The 27111-nt window shown below is 40.4% G+C and overlaps 1 protein-coding gene across 2 annotated transcripts in view; it reads left to right on the top strand.

Moving 5' to 3' along the window:
- The first annotated feature begins 17164 nt into the window (after window positions 1–17164).
- Window positions 17165–27111, top strand: part of RNF182 (ring finger protein 182) — a 70275-nt gene continuing 60328 nt past the window's right edge. Inside the window, exon 1 of one of the 2 annotated variants that reach the window (XM_017653341.3) lies at window positions 17165–18617. The gene's annotated coding sequence lies outside the window, so the exon portion shown is untranslated. Of the gene's footprint in view, window positions 19060–27111 lie in introns of both variants that reach the window. The other variant, XM_037004793.2, reaches the window with a different exon arrangement.

Below are 27111 nucleotides of genomic sequence, written 5' to 3'. Positions count from 1 at the left end.
TACAAAATATATAGTCAAAGAACAGCTTGTGAACTGCATTAACAAATCCAGAAAAGCTCCAAGAGGGTGAGTTACAGTGAGGATAGGAAATGAAAGAGAAAAATAAAATAATAAGAGGGAGCAAGACTGGTAACTGATGATAATGACCTATGAATTGAGAACTATAAGGAGCTTGAATCTGCATCAAAATTTTAAAGAAACAGAAAAAAGAAAAAGTAAAGTAAATATATAATTGTCTTCAAGAGATCTGGGTTCTGGCCCTGACTCCAACTTGCTAATTTGCTGTGTTCCATGGACAAATCATTCAGCCCCCCAAAGCCTCACTTCCTTAACCTACAAAATCTTAAAGGGAAGGAGCCAGACAGCCTGAACTGAATCTAATCTGTCGTTACCTCAGTCAACTTTCTTACCCTCTTTATATATTCATTTCTTTATATGTCAAATAAAAATAATATCTATCTAACATGTTCCTGGCACACAGTGGGAACTTCCCATTCCATTCATTTTAGGAAAATTCTAAGTCTGAAATTCAGATTCTAGTTCAGCTATTTTATAAGAGAAAATGTTGAAAATGGAGAAATTAAATAACTGGCAGAAAGAATATTCACTGTAATTATTTAAATTATGATTGGAGTTCAACTTGTAAGACTGTTGATCCCCAGCAGTGACCAGCTGCTCTCTTGTGATTCTAAGCTTAATCATTAGAAGAACAGATCCCTTTTCATTTTTTATTTAATGATTCAATTTCTCATTTATCCTAAGGAAATAGTCCTATTTTATAGACATCAAGTGAAGGGTTCTGTGGTTTGCTCCACAACACTGGGACAATTAGAGGCAGTAGGATTAGAACTCGTTTTTCCTGAAAATGAACCTGAAGGTTGACTGAAAGCCGAAATGCAAATAAATTTATATGTGAGGCCAGTTTCAAGAATGTTGCTATCTGTAATGTCCCACTAACAGCAGCAATTGAATTTTTTTCCCCTCATAAATGTTAGTAAGTGGTTAATTAGAAAATTGGAAAACATGAAAATGCATAAGGAAGAAAAATAAGAGTGCCACCATCTAAACATTATTCTTAGCTCTGGTAAATTTCTTTCTATTTTCTTTTCCATTGAGAGATCTTATGACCCACATTTGAATATATAATTTTATTTATTTATTTATTAGCTTTTTTTAAATTAAGGTATCATTGATATACACTCCCATGAAGGTTTCACAAGAAAAACAATGTGGTTATTATATTCACCCTTATTATTGTGTCCCCCCCATGCCCCATTGCAGTCACTGTCTATCAGTGTAGTAAAATGCCACAGAGTCCCTGTTTGTCCTCTCTGAGCTACACTGTCTTCCCCATGATCCCACACGCACCACTATTCAGCCATAAGAAAGAAACAAATCCTACCATTTGCAACAACATAGATGAAGCTACAGGGTATTATGCTCAGTGAAATAAGTCAGGCAGGGAAAGACAAATACCAAATGATTTCCCTCATTTGTGGAGTATAACAATGAAGCAAAACTGAATATATAATTTTATATTTCACCATTTACCCTTAATATGTAACATAAGCATTTCATATTATTTCATGGTCTTCTTCTCAATTCATCTTATTAAGTAGCTGCATAATATTTCATTGAGAATGGCAGGTATTTAACGATTCCTTTGTTAACCATTTGAGTTGTTTCCAATTTCCTACTATTACAATAGATTTGTGATAAACATTTTTATGAATAAAGGTTTTCTGTATTAAAGATTACTGGACTGAAGAATATAAACATATGCGATAAATGGTGCACAGTAACTCTCTAAAAGGATCATCTTTAATTTGCATATAAACTGTCATTTTAAACCTTCAGTTTATTAATTTTAAATTTATTTATTATACCTATTTATGCTTAGGCTGAGATAGAAGCATAAATTACATAAGTAATATGTGATGATTGTAAGCATTTTAGATGATATACAGATGAATAAGGTTGAATATATTGTTTTCTAGAGTAGTTACATTTTAGAGTAATTAATTATATATAGTAATTACATTATAGAGTAATTAATTATATATAGTTTGCTGTATATTCTTCCAGGTTTTTTCATATGCATATCTTGACATTGCTTTTATTGTTAGTATTAGAAACATGTAGAACATTTTGCATCTTGCTCTTTTCATTTTTTGATAGATATTAAATATCTCCTCACATGTGCACATGTAGATCTCTTTCATTCTTTTTAATAGCTCCATGGTATGAACATAACAAAATTTCTTTATCTCATCTCCTTTGATAGACATTTACATTAGTTTCAAGTTCTCTCCTCTTACAAACGATGCTTCAATGAGAGTTCCTTTTTATTAGCATTTTTAATGAGCATTGACTGCTGTGAAAATGTGAGTTTGAAAATAATTGTGAGTAAGGTTGTTCTCTCTCAATGTGAGAAACATGCAGTATTTAAATATCATTTAAAATGTAAAATTTGAATTGAGTCATTTCCATTAAATCCAGGTTAAAATCACAACGATCGTTTTCTCTTATATAGGAAATGAATCCTCTTGCTCCAGATGGAACATAAAGCTTCTTAAATTGAAATTCATTGCACGGGGGTTTTGATGGCCCTTAACAGATGGAAGAACAATCTCATTTGGGTGGTTATGTAATTCATGATTATCAAGGAACCCTTCCGATAGCCTCAAACAGAAGGTGGATGGAATAAGGCTCTGTGGCAAAGGCAGGTGAAGAGGCTGTGGATTCACTACATTTGTTTCTTTGTGCGTATTTATGTGCTAGTGTCAGTAAGATCAGGCTGTGAGGTCTGAGCAGTATGACACGGTCTGGTCTAACGACTGACTTTGGGATCTCAGAAATCCAGCATTTGGAGTTGGAATTCAAATAGTTTCTTGTTCAAGAACCTTGGGAGGACCATTACATCGCTCTGAAGGCTTCATTGTCACAAGTATGCCGGACAGGGCCTCTGGGCGGAGGGCACGATGTTGATATCCATTCCCTATCTTGGGCCAAGAACTGGTCCAAGGGCAAGAGCTCTAGCTGTAAACAGAATAGATGAGTCTTTTTATCCCCCGCCACAGGGATGTGGTTACCACCCTCAGCTGGAAGTAATCAACTGACCTGCCTGAATTTAGTCAGCCTACCCCACCAAAGTTTACCCTTTATGCATTACGTCTTAGTAATGCAGGTGACACCACGGCAAACTTATTAGCCAAATCAAGTGAACTCATCTGAATTTACCCCTCCAACAGGATACTATTTCTCTTGCCTTGCAGTATGTGTGCATTGCTAATGTAAGCACCATCCTTTCTTCCTTTCTTCTTTTCTTGCAGCTGTAGTAGTGAAACTAGAATGAGTACCTAGAACAGCGACTGGTACATAATAGGTGCAGAATAGATTTTTGTTGACTAGATAGCCACAGATATTTACTGTCTAAACTTTAGCCCCTGGGAATAGCTTTGGAGTATACAAGAATAAATATAATACTATTTCTACCTTAGAGATCTCGTATCTGGTTAGGAGTTAGGTACATCAGTCAGAAATGTGATGGATGGTTTAAGAATTGTGTGCATGGTATGTCTGCCTCCATCTCCTCAACTGAGATCACCATTTCCCATTTTCCTGTTCTATTTATCAACTCTGGAATTTTAATTTGTCTAAAACTGGCAGACCAGATAAATCAAAACAACTTTTCTTGTTTCTGTTTTTTGGTGAATCAGAGATTATATTTTATATCCTTTTCAAGGATGTGTTTGGAGGAAACACGGCTAAATGTTTTATACTTATTTGAAAAGCTGGTAAAAATATTTCAGGACATAATTGAGCTTTTCTTATTAAATTAAATGCCATTGTCCTGTCCCCTGTGTTCCCTAGCTGTGAAGAGAAAGTACTATTTTCAAATAATTGTGAAGATCCTAATTCCGTGTTAGCCATGACAAATGGACCTTTGCCATAATAGGTTTTGTTGAGCATGTTTTAAATTAGAACAATGACAACTTTGTTATTAAAAAATCCTTTTACCTAATTTGTTCTCTTTTTTTTCACTTGCTCCCAGTTAAAAGCCGTGGTGGGTTAAACAAATCATAATCAATTTATTTTTCAAACCAGCAGCATTATCTGGGAATCACTGTTTTCAGACAGATTTGATGATATTGTAAGGTTGCCAGATATCCTAAATCTTCCCTCCTATATTTCTGCATGTTAGGAAAATCAATGAATAGGCAAAATAGTTCTTTAGTATTTTCCATAGAATTACATTTAAATGTGCAATAATGGATGTGAAACATTTTCTTTTCCTCCTAGGTCAGTTTAATGTTCTACCCATAGATGGCAGCAAGTGACCACTCAGGTAAAGGGCTGGGCGTCCCAGCCAGGTTAAAGGGTGTGTAAAGGGTGTGTAAAACCACCGTAAAGGGGAGAAGGTGGGAGACAAATTACATCACTGGAGGACACTTCATTCAGTTGTCTGAGATGGACCTCTTCTTTTCAGAGCTGAAGAACTTTGTTCTGTTTTCATCCTTCTTCGGAGGCTGAAGAACTCAGCAGCATCAAAGGAATGGCCAAGCCCTGCTGGGAGGGCATGTAGCTTGGGCTTACCTGGGTTTCCCAGGCTTCTGCCTCCACTAGTTCACTGTAAGCATTATGAAAGGAAGTTCTGCTGACAGTATAACCCTGTGCATTGGTCCCTATGAGTCCAGAGTCCTCTCTTCCTTCCTAACCGCTCAGCGTATTGCGTTCTTGGGCAGCCATGGTCTGGAGTCCTGCTGGCCCCATGAGACTGAGAGTCAATCTGTAGATGGCTTCAGACAGAAAAATTTAAAATAGGCATAAGCCGAGATATAAGCACACACACACACACACACACACACACACACACACACACCCTTTATTCGTTGCTTATTATTTGTCTTACACTATGCCAGATACTTTATATACAACATCTTACTTACTACTCATGAGAGCTCTATAAATTAGAGATTATGAATCTCATTTGACCAATGAGGGAAGCGAATTAACTTGTTCAAGGTTACAGATCCGGTTTAAATTGCTTTGACAAGTTTAAGGAAGCTTTTTTGGGGGGTTGTGGTTTTGAACTTCTCAAATTACTTCCATGTCAACTACAAAGATATAAATGTTTTATCCCTTGAAGACCTCCTAGTGGTAGGGCCATACACATGAAAAAGACATCAAGACAGGAGAATTTGAGAAAACCCAAATTATGTTAATTGGGTCCTTTGGAAGATAATTGGAATAAAAGAATTTTATTCCATAATAGTAGAATTTTCATAAAAATGAAGGAGGCCTGGGTAGAAATGGAAGCTGAATAGGAGTCTTGTTGAACTCAAGAGGTTCTATCTTATTCTTCCAGTTTTCCTTGATTGTTGTAACATTAAGAACATGGCTAGTGTTCTCAAATTGCAAGAGCCAAGTTGTATGAATCAGACTTTCTCAAACTCTCGTGGAAACTTAACATCTGGATCTGCTTTCTGGATCTGGTGATAAAAGGTATCATGAAGGTAGTTTATAAGAATGTATAGCTTAGCTATGGCCAATAAGCACATGCAAAGATTCTCAACATCATTACCTTTTAGGGAGATGCAAATCAAAACCTCAATAAGATATCACTTCACACCCATAAGGATTCATGGAATCAAAAAGTCAGAAAACAACAAATGTTGGTGAGGATGTGGAAAAACTGGAGCTCATACACTACTGTTGGGAATGAAAAACAGTGCACTCACTTTGGAAAGCAGTCTGGTGGTTCCTTGAATGACTAAACATAGAGTTACCATGGAACCTAGCAATTCCACTCCTTAATATGTACCCAAGGGAAATAAAAATGTATGTCCACACAAAAACTTGTGCATGAATGTTTATAGCAGCATTGTTCATAAAAGCCAAAATGTGGAAATAACCCAAATGTCCATTAATCGATGAATGGACATATCCATACAATGGAATATTCAGTAATAACAAGGAAAGGAGTACTGATACACATTACAACATAAATGAACCTTGAAAATACTGTGCTAGGTGAAAGAAGCCAGTCACAAAAGACCACACATTGTAGGATTCCATTTATATGAAATGTGCAGAATAGGCAAATCTGTAGAGGCAGAATGGTTGCCTAAGGCTGGGGTGAAGTGTGGGGGGATAGGAGGAGGATAACTAAAAAGTATGGGGATTCTTCTGGGATGATAAAAATGTTCTAAAATTGATTGTAATCAATATGTAGAACAACTCTACAAGTGTACTGAATTATGCATTTGAAATGGATAAATTGTATGTATGTGAATTGTATTTTAATAAAGCTGTTTGAGAAGAAAAGAATCCTATTTATGTAGGTCTCATAAGCATTTGCATATGTTAAACTCTCTTAATCTTCACAGCAGTCTCACAAGATAGGTACTTTAATCTCTCCTATTTTACAGTTAGGGAGACCTAACTGCAGACACAGGGTGATGAAGGGTGTCGCCCACGTTGACTCAGCTTGGGAGAGGCTGCATCAGAATCTCTTGGGTGGAGTAAGGAGGGCTCCTAATCTCACTCTTGATCATAGGGTGTACTGCCTGGGAGAGGGGAAATCTGTGTGTGCCATCACCCAGTTAAGCCCTTCCTCTTTTTACATATGGAGAAAGAGAGCACAGTTGGGGTGGAGTTGGCACAGAAGCCTGGTCTACTGTTCCCTGTCTGGACTCTCCATTGCATCATATTACCCAGGTGAGAAAGGGGGCAAGGACAAAGTCCTAGCCATTGCTGTACATGGAAGACAAATTTCTCTTAAACTTTATCATTGTTATTTTTGCATCTGGGAGGAGAGGTAGGTAGACATGCACTGATGGTGGTCCAGGAACATTGAAAAGAAGAAAATGAAAAAGCAGGCAGCAAAATTGGTTGGGGATTTGGGAATTTATCAGAAGTAAAGTGAACAATCTGCAAGTGTGTCCATGAAATAGTACCTGTTTCATTCTTCATTATGTATTATCAGAAGATTTCAAGGGAACTAAATCTGCACGAAAGATCTTGCGTGAAGTTAGCTTAATTCTTTGTTATATGAGAAATTATTAAATATTCCATATTCCATTTCTACTTCACTGTTAAATCTAGTGAGGAAGTGGGTGGATAGCAGTAGGCAGTGGAGAAAGATGAGGAACCAGAAACAAATCTTGACATTCTATTAAAGTGATTTAAAGTCATAGAACATGGAGGAAAGTCTTCTACATTAGTATGTGACCGAATTCCCCACCAGTGCTCCTCCTTATAGCTCTCTTTCACACATCATTCTCTTATTTACCTCAGTCAGCCGTCAAGAACAGACCTCTGGCAGCTCCTCCCGTCCCTTCGCAATGTTGGCAGTCAGTTTGGCTCAAGGTCTCTTGCGTTCCTTTGAGCCTGAGCTTTCATTCCATTCCCTGGCATTTTACTCATCCATCTTGAATTGCTCAATTGCTCTGTTCTTTCTAACTGCTGTCTCTTGAATGACTCCAGATGGAGCACAGCTTCAAAGAGAACTCTGATATTTGCAGTCTTACATTTGATTTCTAACCGTGAATGTTTCCCTAGAGGGGATTTGTGTATCTGTGAGCAGTGCTAGATTGCAGTATGTTCAAAAGAGCACGGTAATGGACATGTGAATTCAAGACAAGAGGGGCAGAGCAATCCATGCAAATGCAAATATGATAAATTTGAGGTGAGAAAGAAGAACAAAAAAGGTAAGGATACAAGGAATCATACTATGGGGCAGTGATAAAAGGTACATGACAGATGTACTCAGGCCAGCAGGAAGTGACAGAGATTCACTCCCAGTGAGAGCTTATGGCGATGGACAGATTGAGAGGAATTTTCCCACAAGTCAGGATAAGCCTCCAGGCCCACTAATTATGCATAAGCCACTATTTAACTTAGTAGTCAACATGAAAAGAATGAAGAATGACCGCCTTTCAGGTTACTTGAAGTAAACGTAAGATAAATGTTTTCAACAACTGTGTATAAAAATACTCAGGGCAATAAAACAAGCTACAGCTTAAATCAAGTGAACAGTCTTGGTCTTTCAGATTCAGCCCTTCATTCTCAACTTCTTTTGATGATTTTGATGATGATGATGATGACAATAACCATAACAGTGGATTATTATTATTTGACTGGGTTCGGATTTATCTTTATGTAAAGTCCTTCATTCACGACGATTAGTACTGATTGCCTATAACATACCTTCGTGGTATTGAACTAGATGACAAGCAGTCGGTGGCACTTGGCAGGTGCAGTGGGTTGCCTGTCCAACAGCTGGTTCTCCTGTTTCTTACTCTGGGGACCCTATTTCTTTTTTCACCAGGCAAGGTGCTCAGCTCCAGGGAGTTGATGTCATTGGCCCATGACAATCAAGGCTTTAGAATTTTCCTTTAACAATCATTGGCCCAAAGAGGAACATGTGACCTCATTCCATTTACTAAGACTTAAGCTGCTGAGGAATTATGGGAAAAATGTTCCTTCAAGATTAGAGGGAGAGGAATGGTGAGAAAGGCCTTCTTAGGTCGTATCCCATTTCTTCTTGTTTGAATGTAGTTGTATAAAGACATGAAGTTTGCAGCTGTGCCAGCTATTTTGTGGTTATACGAGAGGCTACTGACAACTTACTGGCAGAGGAGAACTGAGAGATAGCAGAGTCCATCCTTTGCTGGTGGTATGAGAATTGCCTTCCTCTAAACATCTTATTTTGTGAAATAAACATCCATTCTTTGGGCTAATTCTAATTAGTTATTTTCTTTCCTTGTAGTTAAACATCCCACCTGATGTAAGTTCTATGGTCCAAATGTTTGGATCCCGCCCCTAATTCATATATTGAAATCTAACACCCAGTGTGATGGTATCAGGAGATGGGGTTTTCGGGAGCGCTGAGCTCAAGAGGGTGGAATTCCATGAATGGGATTAGTGGTCTCACAGTGGAGACCTCAGAGAGATCCCTACCCCTGTGTCCCGTGAGGTCGTCTCAGGAAGGCGACTGGCTATGAACTGGCAGTGGCTCTGAAGCTGCCAGCACTCTTCATGAACTCCAGAACCGTGAGAAATAAACATTTGTTGTTTAAGCTGCCCAGTGTATGGCATTTTTGTTATAACTACCTGAATGATTGAAGGCACAGGTACTTTAATAATTTAACAGTTTGCTGCCACAAATATGAAAACAGTCAAGACAACCATCTGGGATATATGCCATTAGTTTGTCCCTGTGTCCCCTGAGGTGAGCTATCTTTCTGCTCCCTGGCATTTCAATCACTGTAATCACCTGATTTTGTGCACACACATTGCAGTTTTACAAATAAAGTCCCTAAAGAGAAAACAAAACCAAATTAAAAGTTTGCCTAAACAAATTGATCCTATAAAATCCTTTTGGAGTAAAAGCTGATGAAACGAATGTGTCTCTAGTGCTAGGCTGTTCAGGGCTGTTAAGCAGGGCAAAAGTCCAAGAAAGAACAAAACCCCTCAACAAAAGAAGCCCACATGAGTAATTAGGAGAGCAGGGAAGGAAGCTTGACTCTAACTCCAAAGCTGGGCTTGTATGCCAATAAGAGCGCCTTCAGAGCAGTGGGATGAGTTAATTTCCAGGCCACGTTGTACAAATTGGCACTTCTTCAGTTTGCCTTCACCCAAAACCCCAAATAACCAACCACCACCTGCCACACGAAACAGAAAGACAAAGCAAAACCTTGACGTGCGCTCTCATTTGACAGCTAAACAAAATGCCATGGCAGTGACCCTGATGGGAGCTACCCCTGGGTGGACATTCTGTGTGGGGCAAACTGCTTAACTAATTCATTCAACAAACAAACGGCCCCTGGAGAGCAGGTTGCCGTGGTAGGAGGGGGAAGCCATGCTGGCACTACTTGGGGTCAGAACAGACACCAAACTTTGTGCCTTCAGAGTTTTATTCCTGACATTTGCAAATACTACTCTGGCACAAAACGCAAGGTAGTAAGTTCTACAAAACAGACGCAAGGCCATAGGCTATGGGAGGTGTGAGGTGGAGAGATTCTATCCCACCAAAAGATGAGAGATCACTTCCATGTGAAGTGAGCTTTGAAGGGTGGAGGATATTTGAACCTGGGAGAGTTGGAGAAAAGAGTACCCCAAACAGAATAAACCTGTCACTACAGAAGGACACTATATTTTAGTTTAGCTGTGGCATGAAGACAGTGTGGTAGGCATTGCAGTGGGGAAGTAAGTTAATGCCAGTTCATAGAGAATGAAAGAGCTGGAAAAGGTTGCCAATCTCTACGTAATAGGGCATCATGGAGTGCCCAGGAGTGTGGCGTGGCATGTTCAAAGCTGTGCTCTAGGAAGATTAAGTCCATAGCAATGAGAGAGAGGACTAAAGGTGACCAGTAAGAAGCTATTACGATGTTTCAGATAGCATACAGTGAAGTCCTTACCAGGGCTCTGGAAAGGAAAGTGAGCAGGAGGGTGAGTTTGAAACTTAAATATTTTAAAGGAAGAATTGGTAGAATGTGGCAAATGGCCAGAAAGCAGAGAAAAAAAGTTCACCCAGGCTTTCCTCTATAATCTGAGTTTCTGAAAGGACAGAATACCCTCTCAGTCTGCAGGTTTTGTTTTTATTAAATCAAACTGTTCTGATGAATGTCTTCCCTGTTATGCAAGTTAACTGAAGGCCCCTGTGAGTCTATGATCGCCATCAGCCTACACAACAGGCAGCTTTGGAGGATTCCTGGCTCCATGCCTTCCTCTGGCAAGCTGTCGTTGATGAGGCTAACAATGGCACTGGTCTTGGCCACACTAGATATCCATCCATGGGAACCTGGACCGCGACCAGCCGATCTCTTAGCTTCCAATATACTTCATTATTAATCACATCCAGCTTTCATATTTGCTAAGCTCTTTTGAAGGTAGTCTCATAGAGAGTGTCAAAGAGCATTCAAGAAAAGATGTGTGCATGTGCATGTGTCTGTGTTTTACCTAGGGAACGAAGTCCCAGCCCGTCAGCTGTAAGGACAAGGTTCCCCGAGGCCGGTAGTACTGAGAGTTACCAGGGGGCAGGAAAATCCAGGAGAGAACAGTTAGGCTCTGTGAGTTCTTATTCACCAGGAAAGTGTTTTTACAGGGCTTGATTTTACTATCCTGGGTTTTAATTTCACTACAGAAAATGAATTTTCCTTACACAAGTCCATACAATCTGGTACTTGCTACAGTCCCAATATCATTTCCTGCCACGAGCCCATAAACACCCTGAATTTTGGCCACATGGAATCAAGGTCTCAGAACTTGATACTTAGGCTCAGCATCTCAATGCCTTGCGTCTGTTGTTTCCTCTACCTGGAATGACCTCCCTTTCTCTGTTGCTTCAAGAGCCAGTGGGAAAATTACCTCCTTGGTGGCCCCCAGGCCTGACACTTGATCTGCAGATGCTACAGAGCTCTCACCACCTGGGCTGCCATCGACTATCACCCTGATCTGCCCTCTGCTGTCTACCTCCCCTCGTGGCTGGGCTGCCCTCCTTCATCCCTAGATCTCTGGCCTAGTTCAGAGATTGCATGTGAGAGGGAGGCAGTGCAAAAGAACAAAATCTTTGAATTGGATCATGTTCATCAAGGGGTCGTAGGCTAGTGTCTTAGTGGATTATTCTTCTCTTGATACAGCTGTTCTAGTTTTTAAAAGCCTCTGGCTTTTCTCCTTATGATAGGTTGACATATTTGGCCCAGCCCCTGGCCCTTGTCCAGCTCCTCTGCTGATTTAGATGTCTGCCTCTGTCTTGGTGCAGTACTTTTGCTGGTAAGGAAAAGAAGCCACTTAAACGAAATCAAGGAAGAGAAAGGTGTTATGAGGACATGGCTATTTTACAGCGTCCAAAACAGAAAACAAACTATGGTTGGCTCTCTCTGAACTGGAACCTGGAATCCGTGGGAAGCCATGCATCCAGAACCCCTTCACCAGTTGTTTACTGAGTGCCCATCACCCCAGGTACAGCCCTCAGGACCAGGGAGTCAGCATGAATGGGACAGGCAAGTCCCTGCAGTCTGGGAGCCTGTATTCTAGAGGATGGGGTGGTGGACAACACACAACTAGATAAATGACAATTTCAGAAGATTGTTTTGAAAACAATAAAAGAGGGTAATGTGATAATGAGAGACTGGGTGCTATTTCAGGCTGGATGGTTGGGAAAGATCTTTTTGAGTGGATGACATTTGAGTGGGTAGCTGAAAGATAAAAGGGGGACAGATCTGGGGGAAGAGCCAAGTGAGGGAACAGAAGGGCAGAGGACACAGGAATGCACTTGATGTGTTTGAAAAACAGAAAGAAAGCCTATGAGGCTACTCTGTGGGCCTCTTGGGGGCCAAGAATTCTTGTCTCTGTTTCTCTGTCTGCAGCTGCTTTGACTCCTCTTGCCCCGGAATCAGCCCAGCAGTTGGCCCTCACCAAGCACATCTCAGCTGTCCTGGTCTCAGTCTCTACTTGCAGGAGAGACAGTCTAATTGACCCAGGTCTTCTCCCCAACACAGAGTCCCTCATGGTGGGCTAGCAACCGAGGAGCCATCCTTGGCGGTCTCCTTGCCCTCACGTCCAGGAGTACAGCCCTTGCTGTGGCTTCTCTGTTCTTTCTCCAAAATGCCTCTTTTATCTTGTCACTTCTCTCCATCTCCACTGCCACCACCACTCCCAGTCCAACCCCAAAATCATCTCTTACCTGAACTACTGAACGAGCAGACTCAGGGGTCTCCATGTTTTCATTGTGTTCACTACAAATCCATTAAAGTGATCTCCAAAAAACTGCTCGTTGGGGGATAGCCTCATTCATGGTGGTGGTGCATGTGAAAGGCTTTGGGGTGGATTTTTCAAGGATTATCTCCTTGTTGGGAAATTTGATACTCTTCTGGGGTGATATAAAGTGAGGTATTACTAAATGGAAGGCTTGGATCTATGACGGGTATGGAGGCAGAAATATTGAGATCACCCCTCTAGCTTGGCATCTGGGGACTCAGCTCAACTCACTTCTGTTTAGTGTGGCCTTGACTTTGAGCCCGGTTGGTGACTGTGCCCCTCCTCTGTCTGCGCCTCTCCACATCTGCCCCCACTTCCTTGTTGACCACTTACCGCACTGCACCACTAACCATTAACTACAGTTGTGTTGACTGGAGCTCATTTTCTGCCCACTACAACAGGTTCTCCCTGAAGCTGTCTCTGCACCTGTTAATATCCACCTTGTGTTCTGTACCCGACTTAACACATAAAAATAGAGGGCACCCAGTTAAATTTCAATTTCAAATAAATACAAAGAATATATGTTTTAGTATCTCTATGTCCCAAGTATTGCATGCACATCCTGTATGTTATCTGGCAACTCTACCCTGCTTGTCTAGAGTCCTCCCCACCCTCTAGGCAGAACTTATTTCAGATCTCTACTCCTGCCTAACCCACCACAGCTGATTATGGTGAACAAGTCTACCTACGTTTGGGTGTTTTCTGTCATCTGTGCCTATCTAACAAAGCAAGGTAGGTTCTCAAAGTCAAGGTGAGGTGACAGGGGAAATGCTGCCATGCCTCTTTTCTTTAACATGGTGCATACCTTGTCCACAAAGAGCCTGTCTGGCACAACGCCCTTGGCTTGCCTTTGATGGTATAGAATTCTTCATTTATAATGTTCAAAAGATCTAGTCACAAGGGCCTTTAAAGTAGTTTTACTGTTATAATGAGGTGTACAGTACACAGTTTCCCTTTGATTCCTCCTCTAGCCTCTCACTCCAGTAGTATTAGAGTCACACAGCATTAGAGTCACACAGCACCTTTGATCAATGAGCTTTACTGAGCGATCTAACTCAGACTTATGAAATCCTTTACTGGGGACAGGGGCAGGTGGCAATATCCTCATTTTATAGATGAGGAAACTAGAAAAAAATTATTTCCATTTTGCTAAGAGCTGATCTACAGCTGTGTCAGGGATCAGTGCATAAGTGAACTATCAATTTAAAACAGATATTGGAACTGATTTATATTATGACACATTTTTGCCACTGAAATAAGCTGTGAGTGTGGAGGAGAAGGTCTGATGCCAGGGATCCCTGAGAAGAGCCTCTATTTAATGACCCAAGAAAAGGAAGCAACATTATCACACTAACCCTCTGATAATATGACATTTTTGAACACAGCCAAAAGTTTAAACCAAAGTTTATTTAAACCAGATTAAAGCACATTGAAAGTTTAATTTGATCTGATCGATACCAAATCCCACTTTTGGCTGAGATATTATGCTGGATCTCTCATAGGGAGCTCTTGGCAAAGAACTGTGATGTATTTATTTCTTTAACTCTGTTGTTCTGTCATTTTCCCCATTGACAAATAATAAGTGTGTATTTTTAAATGGGATGCACAATAAACACAAGGGGATAAGAAATGATGAATGACAGTGTTTCTCAAACCCATCTACTCTTGGCTGTACCCTCCAGAATTCTTAGAGGATACATTTTTTTAATTAGCAGCAACTTTTCTTACTCTGATATGTCAGATAGCTTGGTGGTTAAATATATTTCCATGGCCAATTATTGACAATATTTTTCATAACACCTAGTTAAGTAGCAAGACAATTTCAAAATTCATCTTATCTTTGTGAGATGGATTGCAGCTCGTCATAATAAGCAATTATGGAACTGCTCGGCATTGGTAAGAGAGTTGGAGTCCTCTCACTGCTTTACTGCTAAAGCCATTAGGGTGGTCTGCAGTCTTTTGTCAACCAACAAGTATTTATACACAGAGCTCATTTCAAGTTAGGTGAAATTATTATCATTTGGCTGGATCTTCTTTTTCTCTAAGAGATTCATGACTGAGAATGTTACTTGGGCATCTTTTGGAGCCCTGTACTGCCCAGGTTTTTTAGCCCAAGGGACCCATACGCCTTCTTCAAGCAAAGATGTTCATACTGCCTAGGCATAACGTAGGAGGGAGTGCATTTTTCTTTACTTGCAGGGATATGATAGTCAATATTTGCCTTTTAGAACAGACCTGCTTAGTGTCTGAGGAAGCTACTGGGGATTTGCGAGTTCTGGATTTTCAGCTTCTATAGACTCAGCAGGGTGTTTTTCTCCTTCAAGCCTTCTGAACGGCTGCTGCTATTTTTCTTCCTAACCAAAATTTAAAACTATCCCAGAAGAAAACTACTTTTAAGACATAGACCACAGAAGTATTTTTTACTGTTTTGAATGTGTTGATATTACCTCATTACACAATGTTAGAACATGTCTAGAAGGCCAGAGTTGAAGGAGCTGTATGATGAAGCTGTAGTCAAAGAACAATGAAGTTTGCTTTTTACCTTTGCCCATTCCAAAACTCTTGGCTTAATGGGATAAAACATATCTGAGCTCGAGCTCTCAAGGAATTCAAAGATAATTCTTAGGATGTGGTAAAGGCTCTTGTAATTCTGCTACTAAAGAACTGTATGACCTTAGATACAGTGTGCAATAAATATTAGTTACTATTATGATTTATAATCGAGAAAAAATAAGGATTTGGGTAAAGAAATTGCAAATTATAGGATAGGAAAATTTTTATACAAACTCATCAGTAGGGATATCTTATTTGTTTTACACGTTAGGAGTTTGATGATAATAAACAGCATGTAAACCACTTGAAGATGTGTGTCAAATTTTGTTAAACTTGGAAATTTTAATATTTATCAAAATGAAATTATTATGAATTCTAATCTAGTAATAAACAAAACCTTTTTGATTATTTTGCTAACTTAGAATGGATCAAAATATCTCTTTGATTTTGACAATAACCTTCTAAGTGGTTCAGGACTGAGCAGAATTAAAATTTGATGGCCCAGTCACAGTTGCAATCAGCTTATGTAAAAGAAGATGAAAGATCTGTTATATAGATTGACCTGAATTGAGGTTTAATAGAATACATGACAGATCAGACATAGTAAAAAAAAATAGCTAAAATTTATTCAGCATTGTATACAATCAGGCTCATAATTAGTTTTTCATGCATTCACTCATCTTATTTTCATAACTCATTATGATCCCTATTTTACAGATTTGGAAACTGAGGACCAGAAGTGTTAAACTGCTTGCCTAGGTCATGCAGCTGATAAACAATAGAGCTGGGATTCAGGCCCAGATAATCTAATTTTAGTGTCCATGGCAAAATCACTCTAAAACTTAAGCATATGAGCTAACATTTGTATATACATTTCTCTAATAAGTTGTTAAAATTATTTAACCTAAGTTGTTATAGTATGGCATATCTATGAATTGGGAAGCATTAATGAGATTATTTTGTTTTAACTAATAATAACTAAGTTAAGAATAGCTAACCTTTGATTTCTTGATATTTTAGCATAAACACTAATTCTAAAACAGAGCTGTCCAATACACTACATATATAGTTTAAAATTTTATAAGAACCATGTTAAAGTGAAAAGAAACTAATGTGATACTTTTAATGTTTTGTTTAATCCAATACATTAAAACTACTATTTCAACATGTAATCAATAAAAATATTATTAATGAGACACTATACTTTTTCAAGTTATTGCTCCAGCTCTTTGAAATCTGGTGTGTATCTTGCACCTCCTGAATGTTTCAGTTTAGACTGGCCCCATTTCAAGTGCTCAATACCACATGTGGCTAGTGGTTACTGACTTGGACAATGGGGCTCTGGAAGATTTTTTTTAGGAATGTAAATTCCTTATTTTATACATTTCAAAAATGATAAGCATAAGAAAGGCCAGTCATGCATTCATACAATAATTGCTCAGTTCTAGTACTTTCATTTCCAACTACGTAATTGGATTAACCACTGCCACTTAACTTGTTTAAATGATATCTCCTGGTACAATCTTGTGATTTTTGTCTAAGAGTTAGAATGGAGCAGACCTTAAGATAAAATCAAGTCTCCTAGAGAAAAGTGAATGTCTGTAGGAATATTTCACAGAATTAGGCAGAACCAGGTCACTAGGGAATTCACCATGTGTGGACCCAGTGGGGGTTTTCCAAGCTTTACACATCTGAAGTTAGGGATGGTCAACCAGAGGCCCTTTGCAGCTCTCATTCAGTTCTCAACCAGTAGAAATGTACATAGGTCAATGAACATTTATTAAGGATCTTTTTGATTCCTCATTGAAAAATTACTAATACATACTCATTGGGAAAAAAATGAAACAAATCGAATAATACCAGTGTGTGCAGCCCATTCAATGCTTTCTCTAGTTTCAGAAATAACCCCCATTAACAATTACATGTGTATTCTTTTGGACCTTTGTCTCTATGTTAATGTCTGTTTCTATCTAAAAATTTTTCTTTGTACAGATATGGAATCACCCCTACATATTGTTCTGCAGCTCCTCTTTTTTATTTAATAAGAAATCAATCTTTCTATGTATTTTATATATTTTATTCTTTTTAATGTCTGTATAGTATTACATAGTATGAATATGCCCAGTTTATTTAATTGCATCACTATTGGTGGATATACAAGGTTTTTCAAAATTTTGCTATTACAACATGCTGCAATGTACGTCAATCACTTCACACTTGTGCATTTCTGCATGACAGGTTTCTAAGAATTGAGATAGCTGGGTGAATGGTATACACATTTAAAATTTGACCAATACCTGTAAATTGCTTAGCAGCCTGTAGGAAAGATCTGTCTCTTGACTTCATCTGGAAGTACCCGTGTTCCCATTACAGGAAAGGAGTTGGTGCTTCTGAGGAACAGGATGTTTCTATACTCCACCAAAAAAATGGATCTAGTATTTACATTAATTAATATGTGTGGATTCAATTGGTAAAACACTATTCTGCTTTACAACTTCTTAGATAGGTAGCAGAAAACATCAGCTACCCTGGGGTTTCATTATAAGTTTTTGACATTCCTTCGATGATTCAGAAATGCCAGAAAATAAATGCCATGCCTCCTCCCCGGGGTTGAAACGAAGATGCTGGAGGTTTGAATTCTGTAACTGATCTTTCAAGAAAACAAGGTATGGGGTGATGACTCACTCACCCCATGGTGGCTGTCCTCTGACTCGGTCCTTTATAGAGGAAGCCTTACTTCGGGTCTACTAGTACATTTCCTTCCCTCTCCAAGAATTTCCTTGGGAGAGGGTGCCTAGTATGTGCCAAGGTTAGCCTCACCATTCTCTCTCCTCCGGAGCGCCACGGCCTGCAGTGCCCGGCCGGTCCTTGGCACCGGGAAGCCCGCGCTCACGGTGGGTGCTTAACAGTCACCGCCAGTAGCTGAGCGGTGGCAACAGCTGAGATTCACGAGGCCGCCTGAAAGTTGTGTTTTAGCCTGTGAGGTTACAAGTGCATATTGCGTTTATAATAAAATTAAGCCCCCTTCCCGGCTCTCCTACAGCAGCCGTCAGCGAGACAGACACACGGTTGGGGTGGAGTGAGACCAGCCCATGGAGTGGGACCAGCCCAGCGAGGCGAAGCTCGGAGAAGAGGGAGGAGGCGGAGGACGTTCCGAGTGCCCTGGCAGCTCCGCGCTCGCTGCGGCAGTGGGAGCAGAAGCGCCGAGGACCAGTTGCTCAGCACGTTCTCAGTTTGCATGCCCTTCCTTCTCTCTTCGGCACGTTTCCATTCTCAGGGCTCAGCTCCGCAGGAGAAAGGTGCGCGGGGCCTTTGGACTGTCCAGTGTGGGAAGCCAAAGGGGGCACCTACCAGGGCGGGCCAAAGCCTCGGCCCCGCGTTTGCCCCCTTTTCCCACCTTCCCCTCTCGCTGGGGTCGGAGACGGAGACCGAGAGGGGTGTTTGCGGTGGGGGCCTCCTTGGGGTCCCTGTCCCCTCGGAGCGCGCAGAGAAGGCCGGGGTCGCGGGAGGTCCCGGCGGCGCGGCGGGTACGGACCCGGGCGCTAGGGGTCCCCACTGGGCCCGGGGCCCCTGGAGGTTGCCATGGTGACGCGGGGTCGGCAGCTCCGCGCCGTGCAAACAAAGCCGCGCGCCCGCTCCGCGCCCGAGCTCCTCCTCCTAGGGCGCCTCCCTCCCTCGCCGCCGCCGCCGCCGCCGGAGCGGCTCCCGGCCCCCGCCTCCGCCGCCGCCTCCGCGGGCCAGGTAAGGCGAGCGCGCCGCGGCCGGGTGGGGGGCGGGCGCCGGGCTGGGGGTCCGCCTGCCGCGGGAGGCGGGCGCCGGGCCGGCCCGCAGCCGGGCCCCGGGGGCGCGCGGAGCCCCGGACGCCGCGCGGCCTCCCCTCGCCGGGAGCCTCCCTCGCCGAAGCCGGGGACCGGCGCGCCGAGGCCGGGGAATGCGGGGCGGCCGGGCTGGAAACTTGGCGGCTGCAGAGGCCGTGGCGCCTCCCGGGCGCTAAGCGGGGGCCGTCGTCCTGCGTCCCCGACGGGCCGCGCGCGGGCTCCTGGGCTGCGGCGCTGGGCGCGCTCGGCGGCTGGGCTTTCGCCGCGGCGGTGGGTGGTACCTGCCTAGGAGTCTGCCCTTCTCTCCCCCATGTTTGGCGGTGGTCGAAGGTGTTAGAAAAAAAGACACGAAAACATGTACCCATGGACTTACTTCCCTGTTCATAGTTTTATTCTCTTTGAGGACTGGATGCGAGGGGCGTAGGGGGAACAGACGACACCTCGGGCAGACTCAGCAAAGTGAGCCCGATTTCGTATGCCCACGACTGGAGCGCTGGACGTGCTTCTGAAGTTCGTGTGCATTTTGAACACAAAGACTATCTTTGCAGGTGCAGCTCTACCTGTAACTGAATGGGCACGGTAGCGCGGTTTCCCAGCTAGGAATGCAGATTTACTAGCAGGACCAATACTTTGTAGATTAGCTCCTTGGCTCCGAGGTTATCGCTATTGTTTCTGGAAGGTATTGTGTTCATGCTTTAAGGGACTGGAAAATGCCTTGCGTTTTTACGTGTAAGGAAGCAATCCCAGAGCACCTCTGAAGGCAGTTAGCTGGATGGTATTTGTATCTATGTTTTGCATGTGATGAGGTTACAATGCGTTGCCAAGGGCGTATGGGTACTGGATGGGGAATTGCTCAAGTTGTGGGTGCCCCCTCCTTTCTCAACGGTCCCAAGCCTTACCATCATTTCATGATACTTACTTTGTCACAGACACAAAGAGTGAATTAAAAATAATGATTGTGAAGACCGTCTTGTGCTACTTAGATATCTTTTATGTGTCGTAATATGAAAGACCGGAAAATTATTCATTTTCAGAAATATAGCTCAATTCAGATCAATTAGATCAATATAGATCAATTCAGAGGGAAATAACGTATTTGCTAATATTTGTTTTAGCTGGGGGGGAGATACCACATTGATAACTGGAAAATGATTCACTGAATTGTATACTGTCTTAGTAAAATAATTTGGAAGTTGGAATAGTTCAGTTGGAGAACATTCTAAGGAATGCAAGAAACTGTAGCTTTGCTACAAAGTAGTTAATGAAAGAAACCAATGCCATGGATCATTTTGAATTGCAGTTAAATTGATTAAAATTATGGATGTTAAAGCTACTTGAAGTGTTAGGCTTAAAGTGATTGTCTAATATTCCTCTTCCCTGTTTAGGCATTCCAACACCTGTTAGTCTGCTGATTACTAGGTTTTTAAGTCTTCATATTTACTAGCAATTTTAAGTAATGTCACTTCATTGGGAGACTGTATTGAAAGCTAAAGGATTAAGGTACAACAACAATTTGCAGATTATTTCAAAATTGGGTTTGTTTTTAAACTGAATTGTGTATGTAGAGTGATTCATGGATGCTCTGCTAAATATTCTTTGATGATGGTAATGAAATTGTACTGTGATTATAAGGAAGTAGATCTGTTTTGAGAAGATAACCAGGAGAGAAAAAATCAGTATTTTCTCAAGCATGAAGGGCAATTGGAGTATTGAAGCCTAGGCATAGTATATAGACATGGAATGTAGTCTCATGTTTTGTACTAAAAATAATCATTTCTGTCTTCTTTTTGAGGTGCCAAGAGTACAGCTTTATTTAGATCTTTGTTAGCAAATTCAGCATTCAGGTGCAAGGACTGGACCTGTTTTTCAGCCAGATGGAACCCTCACTGTGCGTTCTAGCCTGAACATTTATACTGTGGCCCTTAGTTCGTATCCTGAGGAATGGAGCTGTCCAATGTTAATTCAGCACAATAAGGACCCATGTTTTTTTTGCCTTTGCTGCTAGCTCACACAAAGCACAAGATTCAATATAGTTTGGCATCTTTCAAGCTGTATCGCTTTCTGCCAAAAAATAAAGTCAGTAAACATCACAAATAAACAGTCATGTATTGCAGGCACCGCTTTGTTTTAGTGGTTTGTTTATACAAGCTCTGAAGCATGCAGTGAAGCTTTTTCGGTACAGTGAAAAACAGTAATTTGGCATGTTTATATATGTTACTACTGTTCTAAAGTATGCACAAAATCAGATAATGAAAGAGAAAAATACTGTGATATACACAGGATCTCCTTAGGAAATGCAAATGGAAAATGTGCTTTATGCCCATAGTTCAGATCAGCCACCTGGTGGGAACAGGGAACAGCACAGGGCATCCTCAGGTGCCAGAAACCAGTCACACTTGCTGATTCACAGTAGCAGTATGAATCTTCTTGAGCATTTCAGGGCTTATGGGTCTTAATTTTATGAAGGAAAACTGGTCCTAATTTGGGGCATAAGTTGTAAAATATGGCCTGATAACTGTAACCACAGCTCTTGTTCTACCTGAAGAACTCTGTAACTTAACTTACCAAGCATACCTAAGATATAAAATGAGCTGAGAAATGTTCTTGTTTAAGTTAGGATTAACATTATGCTTGTGCCCTTGAGCGTCAGTTGTTTGTAGCCCTATGAGCCTGCCTGGGCAGTGGAAGGCCACGGAAGCCCTTGGAGGCATTTTTTGGGTCAATGTTCTCTTGCATTTTCTAGTTACACTGTGATGGAATGATGACTGGCTGGTGATTTAGTATCTCGGACAGTGTGTTGTAGTGTTCATATACCCACATTTGTGAAGGATGATAGTTTTTTAATGATTTCTTCGTTACCAAACAGTTCTGGATTTGTGGCTGGAGAGAACAAAGTAGCTTTGAGACCTCAAGGAAAGATGTTATAAGTAAAAGGTATTGTTAACGGACCTGCTCTGCATGGTGGGTATTGATCATAACTACTGTGCTGAGAAAAGGCCTGGGAGACGAATAGTGGTGATGACAAAAGTGGCGTTTTGTGACATGGATTATTAATAGCGATGGATGGAGACTGAAAAACTTGCATGGGCAGATGTTTCAATTTTTGGGCCCTCAGCTACAATGAGGATACAGTGTCTTAAGCCATTTTGTAAACCACAAGTGCTTGGGGAAGATGTGAGCATTTATACTGCCTGGCACAAATTGTAGTGTTATAAATATAGTTCAAGGTCAATGATCGATTTCTTTATGTACCAGTTATTTGTAGCAATTATATAGTTAGTTTTGGACATCAGTCAACAAATGTTTATCAAGTCTCTCCTTTTATGTATTCCGTATTGCTTGAGGAAAATCACCTAAGCTCATATGGTTGAGGTATTATGCGTTCCCAACTACTATGATTATTTCTTTTATTTTATGTATAACTCATTATATATGATACCCAAATTTTCTCTTTTGGCCTAGTTTTCAGCCTTCCTTCTCTTACGAGGAAAAGTTACCAGTTGATTCCCAAATACTTTAAAAATTTTATATCCCTAGGGCCTTTAAAAAATAGGATTTGGATAATTTGTTGTTTAACCAAGAGAATAGGAGAAACTTAGTTTATAATAGTGTGCATTAAAAAAACCCCACAACTCATGTTACAATCCTTAGTTTTACATTTTGGATATTTATAGAGGTTGTATGGTGGCTATGGATATTTGGGATCTTGTTAGGTGATTGATTGACTGCTCATTTGTCTAAGTGTCTTGAACTAGATCCTCCTGCTTCCTTACCTTGTAGTCAGTTGAAGTAAAAACCAGAGGACTGCAGAGGTAGATGCTCAAGTGAGTTAAAAGATGTTAAGAAGAATTTTAATCATACTGAGAACCTGCAAAGCCTTGGTCAAGGGGGAAGGGAGGGGAGAAGACTGGTGGCACTAATGTCTTTAACACCTTGTGGTCCAGACTCCTGAAGCAATTACCCAAGGGCAGTGTGTGTGGTTTCCAGAGGCAGGCCACTCCTACAGCAGAGCCACCTGTCCTTGTGGCTTACCTAGTCACTTTTCTCCTGACTATAAAAAGTGACTCCTTTGAATTGTGGTGTTAAGTGCACTTTGAATATTACAAACCACAAATTAGGGCATAAGAGTAGAAGTTCTCTGCATGAGAATATTATGTGACCTAACTGATCAGGTTGACCAGTTAGATAACCAAGATAGTACTGGAACTATACAATAAAACTATGTGTTTGTCTAACATACTTGATATACTTAAAATAGAAATTGCATTTCTGAGCATTAGTCTGTTATGAACTTTCTTCTCTCTCTTTTGACCATAGTCTTTCAAAGGAGATATGCATTTCACACAAGTTTATCACTACATGGCATGTCAGGAATAGTTATGTTGAAGATCAGATGCTTACCTCAAACTCTTGCATTGTGAATCTAAAATAAAAGGTTTCTTTGTGGTCTTATGTGGCATTGCCTTTGTTACATCTAGTTTCCTCAGACCCTGTTCATTATGACTGCACTTCCATCTGTTTTGATCAGTCAATCAAATCCTTACTAGTGCTGCCTATGGGCAAGGTGCTATGCTGAGCACTTCACAAATATTAATTTATTTAATCCTTACAAGAACCCTCTCTCAAAAATACCTAGTATACTAGGTACTAGTATGATCCCAGTTTAAAAGGAAGAAACCAATTAGATCTCTCTCTGTAACATTAACCTAGAAGTACACAAAATATACCAGAATCCTAGCCTCTTTATGTCAAGGAATGCAGCAAGCTTTACTTTTCAGTTTACTGATATACATTAAGTGGAGAAGTAATGGCACTGATTGTTACGGCGCTTGGGTCTTTTTTCTTATTTTAATGAAAAGAAAGAAAACAAGAAGCATTTCTTCATAGCATATTGTTACATGTACCAGGTTCTTTTCCTTATGTAGAAACTGGAATAATCTACAGAAAAGATACTTTTTGCAAGCAGTTGCTCTTTCCCTTATTATTTGTATGCAATATTAAAGGAATACATCTTTCCTGTGGTGTTAGCTGCCTGTATAGATGTTTATGTGTCTTTTGAATGTTTATCTATTTTGCACTGTGGGCTAGCATCACTCCGGCTCCTTAACAAACTCTAACCTGTACTGAGAACTAAGTAATACTCCTTTTTCACTCTCTTCAAACAGGACTGACTCTTTTTCAAAACAGTATACCTTTTCTTTTTCTAAACACTTTACAATGTTGTGTTGAAAAATGCATGTATCTATTTTTTGTGCTTAACTATAAACTTCTCAAGAGCAAGAACTACTTCTTAACTTACTTCCAAAGATAAGGTAGATACATGTGTGCTTTTCCAGTTAAATACTTAAAACATTTTTTTATGTGGTAGAAAATTTACACAGTGCCCTGGATTGGGAATGAACACAGAGAAGGGCCATATGGTATAGGATGAAAAGAAATGAAATGAAAATGCACAATAAAATGTCATATACTTGAGGCTGGGCTTGAGGGTCAGAGCAGCGTGCTCTTTGTTACAGCAGAAGAGTCTCTTAAGACGCTGGAGGCCTGGGGCACTGGGTCGGGGTGAAGTTAGAAATCTTGAAAATGGTTCTCATTTGTCATTCTCATTTTGAAGCTAGTCAGCCTGGATTCAAAATCCTGCCTCTACCACCTTCTAGCTGTATACCTTGGGGTAGCTACTTAACCTTGCTGTACCTTCATTCCATTACCTGTCAAATGGGGAGAAAAACATTTCTTACTCCACTGGGTTGTTGTGAGGACTAATGAATTAGTATTTGTAACATTCTTAATTATTGTTTACCAAGGTAAGGTTTGTCTACAGAAAGGACAACCAATACTTGATTTTTTACAGGTAAAAATAAAAATCTAGTTTTCTTACATCTTTAAATCCAACTTACTTATTATTCTGCTTATAAATCTGATGAAAATGAGCAATCACTTTCACTTTTTCTTTCACAAAACTTTAATTCAAATTGAACAGATTGAGTTCTTAAACTATCAGTCTTATTTATAAATTTAGTTAAATTTAAATTTAAATAGTTCCAAATGAATATATAAATTTAATATATTTGATTCTCTATTTAAACAAATCAGATGCTCATTGGGCATATTTATGACCCAAATATGAAAACCTTTCCAAATACTTAGCTCAGTTCCTTTAACTGTTCCACCACTTACAAAATTAATATTTTACAGATATAGCCAAATCCCCTTAAACATTTCAATCTAAATAAATCATGTGTCTAAATCCATCACACATTTTAAAATGGAATTCCAAAACTAATTTGTCAGATTCTTTTAAACACTAACAGCATAACAATCCTGCACAAACTGTTCCAATTAATATAAAACATATTTCTAAACTTTTCTAAAAAGTAGTAATGTGAGTCTGATTTTCTTCATCTTCTTTATATTTAATTCTAAACGTTCTCTAGATTGAAAAGAGACCCACTAGAAGGACATTTATTATCTCAGATAAGCTGGAGTACCATTCAAGGTGAGCCTTATTTACCATATCATTGCGTATTGATTGCAAGTCACTGCATGACCTGTTTTTCATTAAGACGTGGTCCCTTATGGATTTAAGGCTTAGATATTGCACCTAGGCTGCATGTATCTTGGGTAATTCTTCCTGTGACATCGCTGAACAAGCTTGGCCCTCTTTTATAGTCACCATGGCAACAGTTGGCCCCATGCTTTTCAGGTAGTATTGATGTTTTAATCCTTACATGAGTGCTGTCCAACATGTAATTTTAAGTTTCAGATAGCCATATTAAAAAAGTAAAAGTATTTTTAATAACAGATTTTATTTAACCCAATGTATCCAATATATCATAATTTCAGCATGTAATCACTATAGAGATTATTAACAAGATATCAGACTTTTTTTGCATAAAGTCTTTAAGATCGGACATGTATTTCACACATACAGAACATCTCAATTTGGACACTACATTTTCAGCAGTTAAAATGAACTGCCGTCCTGCCCAAATAGTAAAGTTGTATTTGATGGAAAAATATCTTACATTGCTTCAGTTTCTAAATTTAAAATGAACTATAAGTAACTACAGTTAAGATTTCAGTTCTTATAGTTGCACTCACCAGGTTTCAAGCACTCAGTAGCCAAACGTGGCTGGAGGCGCCCATAGGGAGCAGTGGGGCCCTGGGCTTGGTTCAGGTTCACGCCTGCCTGATTCTTTGATCAGCTACAGGTTGGGCCACACTCCTGGCTGTCCCAGATGTCTTCTTTCACTCGCTGGATTCTTCACTTGTCTCACTCACAGAAATTTAATGATGTGTGATTGTCCTGAAGGCATTTTAATGTCATTTCAGTAAATCAAAATTTCTGTACCTTTGTCTGTTTTCCTGAGTGGTTTCTTAAACAATTAAAAAAATTTGTTTGTTTACAATAATAGTAGGGGTCGGCTTATGCCATCTCAGTTTCATCACAAGCAGCTGGCCATTTAGGTAGGAATGTTCAGCCTTCAGTGTGATTTATGTGTGAGCTCAAGTGCTGACTGGCAGCCGTGCTCCTTTTTCCTGCCTACTCCTGCTGTCCTAGACAGCCGCTGGTCCTCTTTTCTCCCTCACACGTGTACCTCCGCGTCTCCCCTTCCCCTCAGCAGCTGACCTTGCCTCTAGAGAACTTCCACAGGCTTCCACTGCGGCATCTTGGTCTCGCCTGCTTCTGCACCCATACATGCCGCTGTTTCCCAGGGTCCTTCGGTGGCTGAGCTCCTCTCTAAAGCCACCTCCTTCACATGTGCATTGTTTACCTTCCCCTCTTGCCCACTCAAGGGTTATGATCTTTCTATCAATTTTCCCCACTATTGGGGAAAATTTCCATTTCCATCAGTTTATATATTACTCATCTTAAAAATGCCCCACAGACATAGTACTTCCTTAACCTCTACATTTTTCTTCAGATTTCATACCATTTCTCTTGTCCTTTATAGCAAAACTCCCTGAAAGAGGT

Source organism: Manis javanica, chromosome 16 (genome assembly GCF_040802235.1).
Source record: "Manis javanica isolate MJ-LG chromosome 16, MJ_LKY, whole genome shotgun sequence".
In the NCBI taxonomy this organism is placed as follows: domain Eukaryota; kingdom Metazoa; phylum Chordata; class Mammalia; order Pholidota; family Manidae; genus Manis; species Manis javanica.
Note: the sequence above shows the minus strand (reverse complement) of the source record. Positions and strands in the feature narration are given on the sequence as shown.